Source organism: Oryctolagus cuniculus, chromosome 7 (assembly GCF_051225735.1).
Source record: "Oryctolagus cuniculus isolate XC-2025 breed Fujian yellow rabbit chromosome 7, ASM5122573v1, whole genome shotgun sequence".
NCBI lineage: Eukaryota > Metazoa > Chordata > Mammalia > Lagomorpha > Leporidae > Oryctolagus > Oryctolagus cuniculus.
The window spans coordinates 90,381,044-90,398,378 of NC_142873.1; the positions used below are offsets into that span (position 1 = coordinate 90,381,044).

The window sequence follows — 17,335 nt, forward strand, 5'->3', positions numbered from 1 at the left end:
AACAACTCCCTGCTAATGCACGTGGAAAAGTAGTGGAAGATGCCCAAGTGCTTGGGCCCCTGCCGCCCGCAGAGGAGACCCAGTTGAATTTCTAGGCTCCAGGCTCTGACCTGGCCCAGCCTGGGCCATTGCTGCCATTGAGGGAGTGAACCAGTGTGTGGAAGATTTCTCTTTCTGTGATTCTGCCTTTCAAATAAATAAAAGAAAGGGGGTGGGGAGAGAATGAGAGAGAGAGAGAGAGATAAACCTATTCATAAAGAGGAAGCATACATTGTATCTTCAAACATTTGAAGGACTTTTTATGTAAAGGAGACAGTGTCTTTGAAAACGAAAACAAATGGTAGAAATTCCCAAGAAATGGAGTCCAGCTTTATATAAGGGCAGACAAAAATAAGTAGAATTGCTTGTCAGTGACATAAGCCATGAAGCAGTAAGTTTATTGCATGGGCATATTTCACAAACTGTTTGCATATGAAGTCTTTCTTTTCTGTTGCTTGAATTCTGGGACAGCATTGTAAAAAATGTGGTAGAACCACTCCACCAATTTAGGTCTGAGAGTTAAGATGAGTCACTTCTTAATGTCAATATGGAAACCCAGTAATGACCTGCAAACAGCATATTCAGCAGCAAGTTTGGAAATCTACTTGGGAGAAGGGGTCTAAATGAGAAAAACAAACTGCTCTTAGTGAAGTTATCTAAAACCTCCAAGGAAACGTGTAAATCGGTCCTAACTGGCATTCATTCAAGAACCTCAGTAGATGCCAGAGAGTGACTGGAGGTGAAGAATGAGTCTCCCTTCAGTCTTGACTTGGCTCCTCTACCTGAAGTTGGGGTCCTGCCAGGCTTTGCTTATGCTACCGCCTTAGACTTGTTCTCTGGATGAAAGGAAGATTTTGGCACTAGCATCAAGCTCTATATTCACTTAAGAAATAATAATTGCTCAATTAAGGGACCAGAGTTTTTCTTCTGTATCCAGAGAAATTAAAAGTTGAAGAGAAAATTGCACATCACGTGTAGGAGCTCATCTTCAACAAGATCGCTGAGTGCGCTAAAGGGAAGTTGTCACTAATTGGAAGATAACGAATCAAAGGAAATGACCGATTCTTCTATCCAAGGAATACGCACCCTTCGTGTAACATCACATTTTGTAAATTTCTAGTTTTATGCTAGTTTTTAGAAATAGTACTTTTACTTGGTTTGATTTTGAAGTTTCCTTGTGTGACCCCACTCTAATCGTATTGACGGCATCAAGGGGCTCACAGCAAATCTTTCTGCAAATCTTGTCGTTTTTCAAAAACAAGAAAAGATAACATTCCTTTTACTATTACAGAACTTAAGATATTAGATACTTCAGTAAGAATTTCATCTCCTCTGCCCCTCCACCTTCAAATGAAACTTCTATATTGGTTAGAATTCCCCCAGCTGAGGTTTTGCTAGCAAATGGTCTTGAAACTTGTTTCTAGAATGCTCACCCACAAAAGCTTTTACTAGCCAATTCCATTTGGTTGGCTGTGCTCCAACCTAGTCTCTGGTGAACGCAAACATTAACTACAGAGAAGCCGAAACTTCCATGGCACCCTGGAGGAACTTTCTGATCCAAAAGACACTACTGGTGAACCAAAGTGTCTTTGCAAACTCGTGAATGTTTCCTTATGTCATGAGTAGCAGTAGGAGCAACGGGCTGCGTTTGTGCAATGTTGTTCCATGTGTGTAAATTTAGTTCCCAACCTGTGATTGAAGACCGTCTTCAATTCACAAGTGTTTATTTAGTGCCTGCCATTTCTCAAACTAAGCAGTCAGAAAAGGACAAATAAGATAGTATTTGTTAATGAATGAAGACAGACTACTAAAAAAGTTAGAGTCATTTATAGGAATTAAAATTAACATGACACAGTTAAAGCCCAATATCTCTTTGTCTAACCCCTATCAGTTGAAATATTAAATCAGTTCCATGTCACAAAAGGCTTCCTCCTGCCCCAAGATTTATTTATTTATTTGGAAGGCAGAAATACAGGGAGAGAGGAGAGAGAGACAGAAACAGAGAGAGAGAGATCAATCTTCCATCTGCTGGTTCACTCCCCACATGGCTGCAGTGGCTAGGGGTGGGCCAGGCCCAAGTCAGGGGCCAGGAACCAGGAGCCAGGAGCTTCATGCAGGTCTCCCATGTGGGTGTGGAGGCCCAAGGGCCATCTTCCTCTGTTTCCCCAAGCACGTTAGCACTGCTGAATCGGCAGTGGAGCAGCCAGGACTCGAACTGCGGCCTCTATGAGATGCAGCAGGCAGAGGTTTAACCTTCTAAACCATAACGCCAGCCCAAAAAAGCTTAAATATATTTTAATAATATTACTTCATTTAAGTAGTTTTGACCAAAAAAGTGCAAAAAAGTACAAATTATATGGATTTATCCAGTGTGGATTAAGAGTGAAATGGTGTTGACTTAAATGCAAGTAGTGTTCAGGAAGATTAGTGTAGTTTAAATGGACTTTATTTCATGAAAGCTATGGAACCTTTGGCTGCCCTTCAAGATGGAATGAGATTTAAATAGCAGGAGGGAGGAAATAGGGTATTTCCAGGGGAGCTAAGAACATGAGCAAACGGATTGCCTTGTATGCAGAGAAATTAGTGAAAGGATTTAATTTTTTTTCTTCCCTTTCTTTCCTTCTTCCTACCTACTTCCTTCATTTTTTCTCCCTCCTTTCCTCCCTCCCTTCTACTTTGTTTCCCTCCCTCCCTCCCTCCCTCCCTCCCTCCCTTCCTTCCTTCCTCCCTCCCTCCCTCCCTCCCTCTCTTTTTCTTTTCTATTTGAAAGGCATAGAGAAAGAGTAACAGTTACAGTAAAGCAGAGAGTGATCTCCTATCTCCTGGTTCATTCCCCAAATGCTTTCAACAGCAGTGTTGGGCCAGGCTGAAGCCAAGAGCCAGGAACTCACTGCAGGTTTCCCGTGTGTGTCAGAGATGTAAGTCATCACCTGCTGCCTGCCTATGCATCATCAAGAAGCAGGATTGGAGACAGAGATCAGACAGCTTTAATTGTTCTTGATAGAACCATGAGCTGTGTTACAGGTTAGGGATTTTGTTTGGTTTAGTTTAATGGATATCATATAGAAGAATTTCTCAAACTTACATACCTGGAGATCTTGTTAAAATAAAGACTTTGGTTTGGTATGTGTGGATTAAGGTGTAAGACTGTCTATTACTACTAAGTTCCTGGGTGATGTTGGTGCTGGTGTCATACTCTGAAATACAAGACTGCAGGGGACCCTTCCAACTAGATGGAGTTGTTTGGACATGGTAAGTAAGCATTCAGTAGCCATCCTAGTTACAGTGTGATGAAAACTGCACTTTAGGGAGATTAGTGTGTCAACCTCATGGACATTATGCTAAGGAAGTGAGTCTAGATACAGGAAAACCAGCTGGGGTACTGTCTATACTTCATCTGCATGTTTCACAGATGAGTTCTCGGTTGCCTGTTAATTGATGAGTTTGTGTCAATTCAAAACCAGTTTCTAACTGCCAAGAGTGTGGGCCTAGTGACGTTTTGAAAATAAGTCAAGTTTAGGTGAAAGGCATGGGGAACCCATGAATGTCCTTCCTCATCTCTCCATCTGGAAAAACTGTACTCATTCTTAAAAAGATTTGGAATCTTAGCTCTCCTGTTCTTATTCTACTATGTAATTATAATTATGCCCTTACATGTATCTCTCAAACTCTGAACTTATTATAGTATCATGATAATAATAATAATTAGCAATAGTAGCACAACTAGTGTTTTGAGTGCTTATTAGTAGTGCCAGGAAAATTATTAAGAGTTTTATTATTTAAATCCTTATAACAATGCTGTGAAAATACTACAATTATCATCCCTATTTATACAGATGAATTTTTTAAAAAGAGTACATCTGTGCCATAATATTGTGTCAGTACACACCAATAAATAAGCGTATATTTATTCAGATAGCGATCAAATTCTTTGCTAAGAAATCAGATTTCTTAGTATAGCATCTATATTTGCTTGACATTTTCAACTTTATTTTTTATGTTCAATAATTATAATAATTAATGATTATTGTTTTCCATGTCTCAGATACTACTTTACACAATTTACACGTATTGCTCATTTAATCCTCATAACTATCCTATAATATGAGTGTTATTATTCCCTCTATTTTATATATGAAGAAAATGAGGAACAAGGACATTAACTAATTAGTCTAAGTTTGCACTGCTATAAGGCACAACAGTTGGATCTTGAACTCAGTACCCTGCTTTATTGATCTTAGCCTAGTTTGTCCTTAGTAGCATGGGCTTTTAAGTGTTTTCTTAAATGAATACTATAAATTTCTTCAAATAATAATACTTGTGAAAAGTTAATTTTCTCACACTTAAAGACAGAGATCATGAAGTCCAATAAGAAACATTTCGATTTCTTGGTTTACATCAGCACAACACCATGCTGGATCTGAGGGAGTCCCTGGCGACCGGCATTCACCATGTAAACTCTTTTCTATAAAGGACAAGTCAGGTAACTCTGGGCCCCCACTATCCACACTTTCCCTCCAGTGATACTCCAACTTTGTGATCCCTTACTATAATAGGAAGAATATCAACTTTCCAGGTATTTCAAGTGTTTGATATGATAGAAATTATTTGACTAATCAACTAAAACAGCAATGAAATATAAACAGAGGGCCGGTGTGGTGGCGTAGTGGGTAGAACTGCTGCCTGCAGTGCCAGCATCCCATATGGGCACCGGTTCAAGTCCCAGCTGCTCCACTTCCTATCCAGCTCTCTGCTAATGGCCTGGGAAAACAGTAAAAGATGGCCCAAGTCCTTGGGCCCCTGCACCCATGTGGGAGACTGGGAAAAAGCTCCTGGCTCCTGGCTTTGGATCAGGTCAGCTCTTGCTGCTGCTGCCAATTGGGGAGTAAACCAGCGGATGGAAAACCTCTCTCTCTCTCACTCTGCCTATCCTTTTCTCTCTGTGTAACTTTGACATTCAAATAAATAATACATTTTTTTAAAAAGATGAATAGAATATTTCAGTTTACTCTGTGACCTTAGCATTCTAATACTTAAACTCCAAATTGATGAAATGGATATTTCAATGTCATAATTTCTGAAATTATGCACTTTCATATTTAATTTTAAAGAAAATTATTTTATTTTCCCAAATATACCAACATACTTTGAGCAAATAAATCTTTGATAGTATATTCAACTTCATAAATTTACTTTTTTTAATTTTGGCTATGTTTGTTGAGCATCAATATTGATAACATTGAATAGATGTAGCAACATCTTCAGCACTATCCTAGGATTTCCTCATGTATACAGCTTCCATGGTCTATTTTTTCTAAATTCATTTCAAGTTTGCCCAGCCAGGAAAAATGTTATTTCCATGCTATTTGAAAATAGCCAGGTGTCGCTCCCCCTCTTCGTGGAGGAGCGACACTAGACCCTGCCTAGGTTTCCTATCCGAGTCACGGCACCATTATGTCGCTCCCCCTCTTCATGGAGGAACGACACAGGACCCTGCGCTGTTCTTTTGTCTGCTCGGCCCTCCCCGGGTTTGCTGCTGGTTCTTCCCGGGTTGGCTGCCGTCCCTTCCACCTCCGTGGAAGGGCGGTTCCCCCGCCACTTTCCCCACTTCCGCGGGGGAGCGGCACACCGCCGGCCAGCTCTCTCGGGGGCTGCTCAGATGTTCCTCAGGTGTTCCCCTTAGATGTTCCTGGTGCATGTTGTCTCTCTCCTCCTTTATAGTCCTCTTCCACCAATCCCAACTCTGCTACCCACACGCCGAGTACGCTGCTCTCCTCCAATCAGGAGCAGCTCCTGCTGTTTATTGGTTGAACTGGAGGCAGCTGTGTAGAAGCTGTTTCCTCCTCTCCCAGCGCCATATTGTGGGAGAGCAGATGCATAGAATAAGTCTTAATTCGAGTAACTTAGTCTAGTCCCAGTTGCTCCCCACAGCCAGGCAGAAGCCAGGTGTCTAGAACTCCATCTGGGTACCCCGTATGAGTGGGAGAGACTCAAGTACTCAAGCCATCATCTGCTGCTTCCCATGCACTTTAGCAGGAAGCTGAATCGGCAACAGAGTAGCCAGGACTTAAACTAACATACTCATATAGCATGTGGGCATTCCAAACAGTAGCTTAGCCCAGTGTGCTACAACTACCATATCTGAATTTGACATTTTTTTAAAGATTATGAGTTAGTTTTTTATAAGAGGTTTCTTGTTGTTTGCTTGTCTTTTGCTTTCTCATGATTAGATTCAGGTTATCTATCCTTGGCAGAAAAATTGCAAAGTAATTCATCACATAGCTTCCTATCTGGTGCCACAATATTTGTGATGTTAATATTGAGCTTATGATTAAGGTAGTCACTGTAAAATTACTTTTCTCCCTCTTTTATGAGTACATTGTGGGGAAGTATATTCATTTTTCATTTGCTTACTTATGTCACTATGGACTCACTGTTATCCATTATATTAAATGGTTGTAATCTGTGGTTATTGTTATTTTAGTTACTTTAACCATCAAATTGGCAGAGCTATGATCAATGTGATTCTTTTTAACCTAACTTCTTTCTTAGGTATGTCTTTCGCATTGAATATTTCCATACTTTTCCACAATAAGAAACTCCAGTCTTATTTTTCATTTTTTGTCCCCTAGCCCTAGAATTAGCTGTTTCCTCCAGAAGTCCTGGTTTCTTTTAGTTGAGAATGCTATGTAGAAACCCAAGTCTGGGAGGTAGGTGAGCCCATTGTTTTGAGGGTGTCACTGCTCTCAGGACACAGAATCAAGGAAATATATGTATGCAAAAATTCATTTCTATGTATGTATGTTTGTATGTATGTATGTATGTATCTATCTATCTATCCCTGAAAGGATGCATCTATTTCTATATATCCATATCTAAGAAACGCAATACCTCCATTTCCAAACTGGTATGGAAGGGCTCCATTTTCATATTTGTATCAGCTTTCTCTGACAATGAAAACTTTATCTCCCATTAATTTTAGCATGTTTACTTAACTGATCAAGTGCCCTGTGAGGAATCAATACCCCGGTGCTGCCAACCACTCCACCTCATTGGGATGCCCTGTTGAGGATACTTGAGCCCTATCATTGCTCTTTGGGTTGTTGCGTCTTCCCTCCCACATTACCTATAAGCTCCTAATTGTTCCCGCCTAATGGGTCTAGGACCGAATTATTCAGAAAAGAAAGGGAAACAAGGAAAAGGGGAGGGAAGGGGCAGGGCAAGAGAAGATGAAAAAGATTAGGAATATGAAAAGAACTGGAGATAATTTTGAAATACCTAATTTATCTCCTGTGTGGATTCTAGTGCAATTGCATATTACATATTTAAATGAAAAGTTTTTCTTTTTATTTGAGAAACTAAAAAAATACCCTCTAACTAACTAGACTTCTTGTATTGGGCAAATATTTATTGAGTGCCCACTCTACAGCAGTATAATAAATTTTAGTAAAAACCCAATTAACTGCAGTTCTCAATTAATCAATATATTTTACTTACTTGCTTTTCAGGGAAATTGGCCAATTATAAGAAACTGCATTCATATTGAACATTTATTCAAAATAAGGTCAGTCCCAAAGTCAGTATGGATTTCAGTCTCATTTCTATGACTTACATATTACACTAAATAATGAAAAGTGATAGTAAGAATTATGAACCTGAAAAAGAATATGAAACTCAATTATAATGGAAATACTGCTATACTAACCACATATATTTTGGGAGTCTTTTCAACAAATTAACTTTATTCAATTAACCACAAAATTATATTCCCTAAACATCTCATTTCAAGTTTAATTTTTAGTTTAATAAATATTTATAAAACATCTTTATAGCTCACGTTATTTTAGAAAATAAAAATCGAAGTTTATGTTTAGTTGTAATTTACTAGGTAACAATGGAGAAAAATATTTATATCTATATCTACATCTACATCTATATCAAATCTACATCTACCTATATCCTATCTATCTGCAAGCAAATGTGGTAATCCAGGTTCATTCAAGAGCTAACAAGGAAAATGAAGTAAGGTGCAGGAACAGAGTATGAATCAGTGGGAGGAATGGAGGTGAGAAGTCTCAGGCAGTGGCCAATTTCATTTGTTCTGGTCAATTTTTTATTTATCCTGTTTGTTTGACCTTAATATATTTGGGTCAAATTTTTATTGAACTTCTACTTGTCAAAATCATTTTGTAAAAGACTGCAGGGAATCAATCAGTCCATTGAGGAGTTAGAAGAGAGGACATGTTTAGGTGGGGAGCAATTTGAATGAATTTTTAAGTTCAAAAAAGAAAAACTTTATGGCTGGATGTTTGGCACAGCAGATCAGTGGCAGGTTGGGACAGCCGTATCGCTGACTGGATGCCTGGCTTGTGTTCCAGTTCTGAAGTCGACTACAGATTCTTGCTAATATGCAACCTGGAAGGCAGCAACTGATGGCTCAGGTACTTGCGTCCCTGCCACTCCCGTGAGAGACTCAGAATGAGGTCAGGATTCCTGGCTTTGGCCTGGCCCTGTGAAGGCTTTTGGGGAGTGAACCAGCAGATGAGAGATCTCTCACTCTGTCTTTCTGATCTCTACTTTCCAAATAAATAAAATAAGTGCTTAAGAAAATTTTTAAAGAACTCTCTATTTGAAAGGCAGAGTTAAAGAGAGAGAAAGAGAGAGAGATGGAGAGAGAGAGAGTGAGAGAAAGAGAGATCTTCCATCTGCTGGTTCACTCCCCAGATGGCTGCAATCTGGGTTTCCCATATGGATACTGGGGTCCAATCTCTTGGGCCAACTTTTGCTCCTTTCCCAGGCACATTAGCTGTGAACTGGAATGGAAGTGGAGCAGCAGGAACTTAAACTGGAGCCCATAATCTACTATGCCACAAAGCAGGCCCCAATAAAATAAAATTTTTTTAAAGCCTTCGTTTATTGCTTTTCTATGTGGGTGACATTATCTTCACAATTTAAAACAATATTTCTATTTTAAAAAGTCTTTACTGTAGATGAATCCATTCAAACAGTGTGCTGATAGATAGAGCTCATGTGGCCTAGAACGAGAGTGAATGGAAAATGAATAGATTGAGATAGTGAAAAGAATCTATCATCACTCGTTATCCACTTTCCAGATAAAAATGCTTCATTAACTTCTTCAAATAATGGCTCTATTTTAATAATTTCAGTAGTAAATATGGTACAAAAGTCCTCTACTATTCTCAAAAAAATTGGGCATTTTAATCCTTAGCTCAATAGAGGTCTTTTTCTTTCAATATTATAGCATTATACATTTTAAGTATTGATATTGTCAGTTAAAAGGAACACAAGGATGGGAAGTTAAAAGAAAGTATTATCAGTTAAAAGGAAAGTAAGGAGGAATTCTAGGATGGATTAGTAACCAGAAGTCAGTAAAACCCATGTGTAAAAGAAACATCATTGAATGTCAGATTTTGACACTTAACTGGAACTTTTTCCTACTTCTTTTTATGTAGCTTTGGGAAACTCTCTTCCTTCCTTCCTTCCTTCCTTCCTTGCTTGCTTGCTTTTTTCATTCCCTCCTTCCCTCCCTCCTTCTTTCCTTCCTTCCTTTCTCTTTTTCTTTTTTACTTTCTTTTATTCAAGGTTTATTTGTTTATTTGAAAGACAGTTATAGACAGAGAGGGAGACACAGAACTGGAGACAGAGAGATCTTCCATCATTGGTTCACTCTCCAAGTGTCCACAATGGCCTGGCTAGATCAGGCCAAAGCCAGGAACCGGGAACTCCATCTGGTCTCCCATGGGGCTAGCCAGGGCACAGGCACTTAGGCCATCTTCTCATGCTTTACTGAGCATACGGGCTGGGGGGCTGGACTGGAAGTGGAGCAGCTGTAAAACAAACTGGTGCTGGTAAGAGATGTGGTATTGCACGCGGCGGCTTAACCTGCTGTGCCACAATGTTGGCCCAACTCCTGTTTTCTTTCTCCTAGGATTCTCTTGGGTAAATCAGGATGAGGGTAAGATCATCATGTAGGGGGCCGGTGCTGTGGCGTAGCAGGTAAAACCACTGCCTGCAGTTGCCGGCATCCCATATGGGTGCCTGTTTGAATCCCAGCTGCTCCACTTCTGATCTCTGCCACAGCCTGGAAAAGCAGTAGAAGATGGCCCAAGTCCTTGGGCCCCTTCACCTGTGTGAGAGACCTGGAAGAAGCTCTTGGCTCCTAGCTTTGGATCAGCCCAGCTCCTGCCATTGCAGCCATCTGGGAGTGAACCAGAGATGGAAGACCTCTTTTTCTCTCTCTGCCTCTGCCTCTCTGTAACTCTGACCTTCAAATAAATAAATAAATCTTTAAAAAAAAAAAAGTCACCACTTAGAAATAAGATTTCCAGAATTAAAACAGACAAAAACCCAATGAATATAAATCTACCAATCTTATTTTTTAAATACAATACTATGTAGTTTCTTTCTCCCTATCTTACACACACACACACGCATGTAGTAATAAAGAAAAAATTATTTGTCAGTCAAATCAGAGACTGTGTTGAATACTTAATTATTAAAATGCCTTTTCACTAGGATTACTACTATATTCAAAAATTACAGTAATCCTCTAAAATGATTCCTTTTGAGAAACAAGAAGGATGAGAGAAAATAGCTATAGCATGTTTCTCTTTTGATCTTTACTTCTTAGATAATGTCCACAAAAGAAGATTATATCTTAATAATATAAATTTTTTGTATGTTCAATAATATCATTTTTATGGAAAATATCTTGGTGCATTTGATTACCATAGTAATCCTCAGAGAGAAGAGTGGCCAAAATAAGTACTGTGCTATTTAAATTATTGTATATAATCCAATAATAGTGTTTTATTAATTATAATGATATCAACTTTATATATCATTGTTATTCACAGGAGATAATATTTTCCAAACTGTATCTGTAACCTTAATAAATTAAATGGTTTTTAAAATATTTGTTACTTCCACAATATTCAGCATCCTATACCTTCAATTTTCATAAATTTCCCTTTAATAATACTTTAGTATAAGTATGATACACACATATTTGTAAAGATACAGTGCCCACTAGGAAGTGGTCTAAGCACCTGGGCCATCTTCCATTGCCTTCTAAGGCATATTAGAAGGAAGCTGGATCAGAAGTGGAGTAGCCAGGACTCAAACTGGCACTCCTGGGATTGGCAAGCAGTGGCCTAACCCTCTGTGCCACAACCCCCCACCCCAGAATCTTCGTTCTGGTTTTGCATCCCTTCCACTGTTTTTTGGGGCTTTTTTCTTTTCATCCAGGTAATATCTTACAAGTCTAGGCTTCAATTCATTTTCTTTTTATTTATTTATTTATTTGACAGATAGAGTTAGACAGTGAGAGAAAGAGAGACAGAGAGAAAGGTCTTCCTTCCATTGGTTCACCCCCAAATGGCCGCTACGGTTGGCACTGCGCCTATCTGAAGCCAGGAGCCAGGTGCTTCCTCCTGGTCTCCCATGCGGGTGCAGGTGCCCAAGCACCTGGGCCATCCTCCACTGCACTCCCGGGGCCACAGTAGAGAGCTGGACTGGAAGACAAGCAACCGGGACTAGAACCTGGTGCCCATGTGGAATGCCGGCACCGCAAGGTGGAGGATTAACCAAGTGAGCCACAGCACCGGCCCTCAGTTCATTTTCTTTGCATAACCCAAGGATTGTAAATCATGCCGAAGTCAGTTGTCTTGCCACCACCAAGGTGAGTTCTGAATCCAGATACACAGATGACATCTGGTGTAATCGTGTACATTTTGGCTTGTTTTTCCCAAATTTTGGTCTTAGGCACTGTTGCCTTCCCAAGGTAAAGGATGCCACTAACCATGTTTTCCTCTGAAATAGTCAGTTGGTCATGACCTTCCTGGTCTGGATTGTTACTGTGTCATTTATGAAGGTGGTGGAGGCTCAGGCAGCCAGGGAGGGAAAACTCAAGCCATTTTATAAGATAAGCAAAGTCACAAGAGTATTTACTGAGACGCTTACTGAAAATCTAGCCATTGGAGGTAGGTGTTTGGCACAGCCATCATGACACCTCTTGGGACACCTGCATCCTATATCAGGGTGCACGTATTTGAGTCCCAGCTTAGCTACTGATCCCAGCTACCTGCTAATTGCGTATTCTGGGAGGCATCAGCAGGTGATGGCTCAAGTACTCATCCCTGCTACTCGCATTAGACCTATTTGGAGTTTTTGATTCCCGGCTTTGGCTTGGCCTAGCCCCAACTGTGGTGAGCATTTGGAGAATGAACCGGGGGAATGGAAGATCTCTCTCTCTCTCTCTCTCTCTCTCTCTCTTCTGCTTTTCAAATAAAGTGAAAGTAAATAATTTCAGAAAATTTAAAAATCTAGCCAACAGACCCCCTGGATGACACATTTGAATGGGAGGGAGAATTAGCATGAAGATCTTGCAAGCCGGGTTTTAGAGTAGCAGGAGCCCGGAGAGGAGGAAACAAAGCGATGCACTGCAGGACTGTTGTAAAGCACATTTTCCCCGCTTATAAGCCCACGAATACTATTTATGTTTGTTCGCATAAATTTGTATTACTAGGTAGAACCCTACTATCTGACACGGGGTTATTGTGAGCACAAAATGAGATCATGTATACGTGCTTAACACTGAGAGTGCACTAAGAGCCAGGCTTTTCATAATATACTGACCCATTTAATCCTCACGATTTTGCAAGATGGCTGTGAGATGGAGCCATATGAAACTGTGATTTCTATAGGTAAAAAACAGTTAGCTATAAGCAACACTATGTTTCAATCTACTGCTATTTTACAATGAACAAAGTAACTTGCAAAAGGACCATCACTGTTTTTCCCATGTTACAAATGAATCATGCTCAAGAAAAAAAAAATGACTTTTCCAAGGTTACACACCTCTATGCTTCTTAGAGAGATAGAGAATCAAGATAATATTTATAGGTGCACTTTGTAAATTCCACTGTGCTAAAAAAGCCAAGCTCTGTTTGCTACTTATTGTGTAGTCTTCTCTTTCTAGCTCCACATTTGGATTTCCAGGAAAGGATGCTGCTAGTTCTCAAGGCAGAAGGTCTTCATATTTGTCATCTTTTGGGATGATTCCCCTCTAAACTGACAGGGTGAGTTGCAGCCACCCATCCCTGGATTTTTCTGTTGTCAACTCAATGTTAAATGATGAAGGCACCAGAGTACTTTGGTTTGTTCTCAAATTATTTCCTGCTGTCCTTGGAACAAATGAGGTGCAAGGGCTATTGAGGAAAACATGGGGGGAGAAAAGCCATGAGACATGGTCATCTCTCAGGTAGTGCGTAAAAAACATTCTTCAAACATAATTTCATGTGATTTCATTTGAGATGGGACCAGAGACAGTTTAGAAAATACAGACAGCAGCAAAAGAAGGAACCTAAATAGGGACATCTGGTTGTTCTATTTTTCACCAGTGTCTCAATCTCTCTCTTGGAATAAGTGAGGCACTTTGAGACAGATTCACTGAGCAGCGTTTGGTGCAGTGCAGTAAGGCCAGGAGAGAAAATCTTCAGGCCTGCAGTAGACACCGCAAAGATCTTTCTTTGTTCCCGGCGCATGCTGCCTTTCCAACAAAGCACTTAAATACGGTCGCTGGTTTCTTTATAAAAGCTTCCCCTGCAACAGTAGTCATATTTTGCCTTTATGATTCTCCTGGACCTCGAGGGTACAGTGCTAACCACTGCCCTGTTCAGGAGTCAATCTGTGCTGCAAATTCTGCCGCTGAACTGCTTATGTGACATCAAGCAAGTTGCTACACATCTCTGTTCATACTTCTTATTTGTAAAAAAGGGGATTATATTAACTCCTCAGATGACTTCATACAGTTTAGAATTATTTTAAACGGGATCATGGTAGTAGTATTTAGAACATTGCCAAACATCCTTGTGGATATTGATTGCTCATGAAATTGCGGGCATATCTTAAGTGAACATTTAGAAACACACATGTTTTTGTATGTTCATGGAATTTTTAAACATCCATCTAGATTAACTACCTTAAAAACAGATAATGACAATCCTGACATGTTTTATTCTTATCTTATTTTCTAGATATAGATTTAACTTCGCATCATTTACATTCCGAGTTTCCCCACAGTACATCAATCCATGTCCATCCCTTTCTTTCAGTGTTGTAATGTATCTCATTGCGTCTCCTTATCACTTATTGATAACTGCTAAATTACCAAAATAGACAACAGATGTTAACGCAGAATAGCTATGCTGGAGCTTCTCAAAGCACAGACAAACTCTGCCCTAGAATTAAAGCTAGTGAACTAGAGGCATACACAAAAACAAGTATAGATCACTACTATGTGTGTGGGGTTCCAATGACAGAAAATGGCATGTGGACTTTATGTATGGTAACGGAGAACTTTGTACTAGGAAAGGAAAGTGAACCATGAGTTAGAAGTCACAGTAGGTTAATAGGAGACTGTTAGCTCTGATTTGCTCCTTTTCTTCCAGAACCTTTTAATTACTGCATTTCTAATGCACTTACACTTGCCAATAGTTCTCTTTTCTATTCTTCTAATAATAGCTCCTAAGGTACATCCTATAAATTACCCCTTTCCTTTTCCTCTCCCTCTTCTCTTTAAACAATTCTGAGAAAGAGAGAGAGAGAAAAAAGCAAACTGTAATTTTAAGTAACTCCTTTGGATTAGTTCATGTGCTCCTTAAAAAAAAAATCTCTAACTGTCATTAGCACCGTGCTTTCTTGCCCCCATTCTCATACATGCCAATTTATCAGCTGCAGCCGTTGCTGCTGGCTTGCCTTTTTTCTATTAAGGCACCAACTCTAGACAAACAAGCCCTCTCCATTCATTCTCTACATGCTTTACTTCTTTAACTTGCTCTAATTCCAGGTTTCCTCTAAGGACCCTCAATTTCAAAGCCCTTCATTAGACTGGCCAGAAGTACTTCTAGTCTTTCTCTTCCCTTCTACTCAATAAAAGGCTAGCTTTCTCCTTAAACTCATTTATCCAGATTTGTCTAACTTCCTAACGGCTTACATCATTTCATTGCAAGGACAGTGCCTTTTTTTTTTTTTTTTTTTTTTTTTAATTCTCTAAACTCTGTTCCTCCGTCCTTAAGATGCTTCTGGGAGTCCCACCTCTATATTTAGTATAAGAGATAAGGTTTAGTACAGAACTTGCCAAACAATTTAAGTGATGACTATAGGTTCTATATATGATAGAACAGCAACAAGTCACAATTTAAAAATCATGAGAAAAGCAATTACGCAGGAACAGAGAAAAATTTATGGTAAGAGAGACTCTGTGGCAAAAAAATTAGGTATAAAAACAGAAATTATTTTTCCTTGCAACTATAGAAGTATTCATGCATTTATTCATCCATTCACTCCCAGAACTTCCTTGCTCTCTTACTTATGCTAGGGGCTGTGATGATAACAATGCCAATAGTTACTATGTCTCCTATTCTGGAGACAGAATAGGTTATTGTGAGTGGGGTTTCTTTGCTTACACACTTAACACTTCACTTGATGCCATGGGACATGAAAAGATATAAAGAGGACATCAAACATTTGATTTTAAATGTTGAATTCAGTGCCTTCTCCCTCAAGGTCTTTGGCCAGCGTAGCTTAAGTGATTATAGTAAATGAATGTATTTAGAAAGTGAAATATCTTCCCTGTTTTCCCTTTCTTGCTTTTCTCACTAATGGAAGAAAAGCCCAAGTTTGGCACTATGAAGAAAAGAGACAAAGCCATATATTGCATAACAAACCTTTAGCGGGTGAAGTTGTTAATGATTTCTATGGAAACTACATTTAAATAACTAATTTATATCCCAAACTTTTTGTTTGTTTGTTGTTTACAGACTTGGTTTAAAACAAGTTTGTAATGCTCAACCAACTTAGGTAAGGAGCACATTTCCAGTTTTGTTTTTTTTTTAAGATTTATTTTATTTATATGAAAGAGTTACAGAGAGAGGTTACAGAGACAGAGAGAGGTCTTCCATCTGCTGGTTCACTCCCTAGATGGCCACTAGGAGCTAGGAGCCAGGAGCTTCTTCCAGGTCTCCCAAGTGGGTGCAGGGGCCCAAGGACTTGGGCCATCTTCTACTTCTATCCCAGGCCATAACAGAGAGCTGGATCAGAAGAGGAGCAGCCAGGACTAGAACCGGTGCCCATATGGGATGCCTGCTGGCGCTTCAGGCCAAGGCTTTAACCTGCTGCACCACAGCACCGGCCTGCACATTCCCAATTTAAAAGAGGAACTAGCATTAAAGAAAATTGTCCTGTTAACAAAGACAGGACTGAGGCTGACATATAGGTCTCCCAAATTCTGAACTAATGTTTCCCTCCCATTATAATGCATTCTACTGCCTTTTAAAGATGTACCTGTTAATGTAAACCCAAGACTGTAAAACTTTACTCTTTTGTCATACAACTAACAGTAAAATATACACCACATTCACAGTTGGCTTATGTTTTATATATTTCATAGATAATAAGATATTTGAAAACAAATTAAAATTTTATCAAAATTCTCAGCAAAGTTTGCAGTTTCCTTTTGTGTATTCAATTTTTTGATAAAATTTTAATAAATATATATTTTATATTAGAGCAGGAAAAAAGCATGTATACTTTGATTTCAAAGTCAAGTGAATTTTGAAATTCTGAAGCATGGCTCTGACATCAAAGATATTCAAATAATCACCACACTGATAACATTAACTTGATTGAATATTGCAGTCCTCTTGGTTAGAAATATTTAAAAGTTGTCTTCAGTTGATTTCTCTTACTTAGAAAAATATAGCTTGCAAGGAGGAATTCAGTTGGGGGCTATTACTGTGTTAGCTCTTAGAGAAAAACCAGGTAGGTTTGTGTAAAATTCACATGTACCTTTGAATTTTAAGTGCAAAAGGTCCCAGGTCTGGTAGGAAGGAAAGGTAATACTTGATGAAATTTAATTGACTATATCTAATTTTAATGTTCTAGGGTGATCATTACTGTGTTACAGTAGCTCTCAGGATATGCATGTTGAAATGTAAATACTTCTCCCTGAACTAAGTTTCAGCATCTCAGTGGTTAGTACTCAGAATATTAAAACACACTGCCCAGTAGGTCTGCTTTCTCAAAGTAAGATGACTGTAAATTCGAAGAAAAGTATAACATTATTTTTCTTATTCTTTAATTTTCTGTACAATATACCTTTCTTTGCCACTGTTTCTTTGTTTGCTATTTCTCATGTCATTTCACTCTGATTTTCTTTACCCATATTCTATAACTTTTTTTTTTTTTTTTTTTTTTTTAGAATTCTCTTGTTTCA

At 39.1% G+C, this 17,335-nt stretch overlaps 1 protein-coding gene and 1 pseudogene across 2 annotated transcripts in view; both read right to left on the reverse strand.

Annotated features, from left to right (window-relative positions):
* Positions 1 to 17,335, reverse strand: part of ADGRL2 (adhesion G protein-coupled receptor L2) — a 689,746-nt gene that overhangs the window by 241,229 nt on the left and 431,182 nt on the right. The window lies entirely within an intron of this gene.
* The window catches only part of LOC149125648 (small ribosomal subunit protein eS24-like), a 38,175-nt pseudogene that overhangs the window by 20,153 nt on the left and 687 nt on the right, over positions 1 to 17,335 (reverse strand).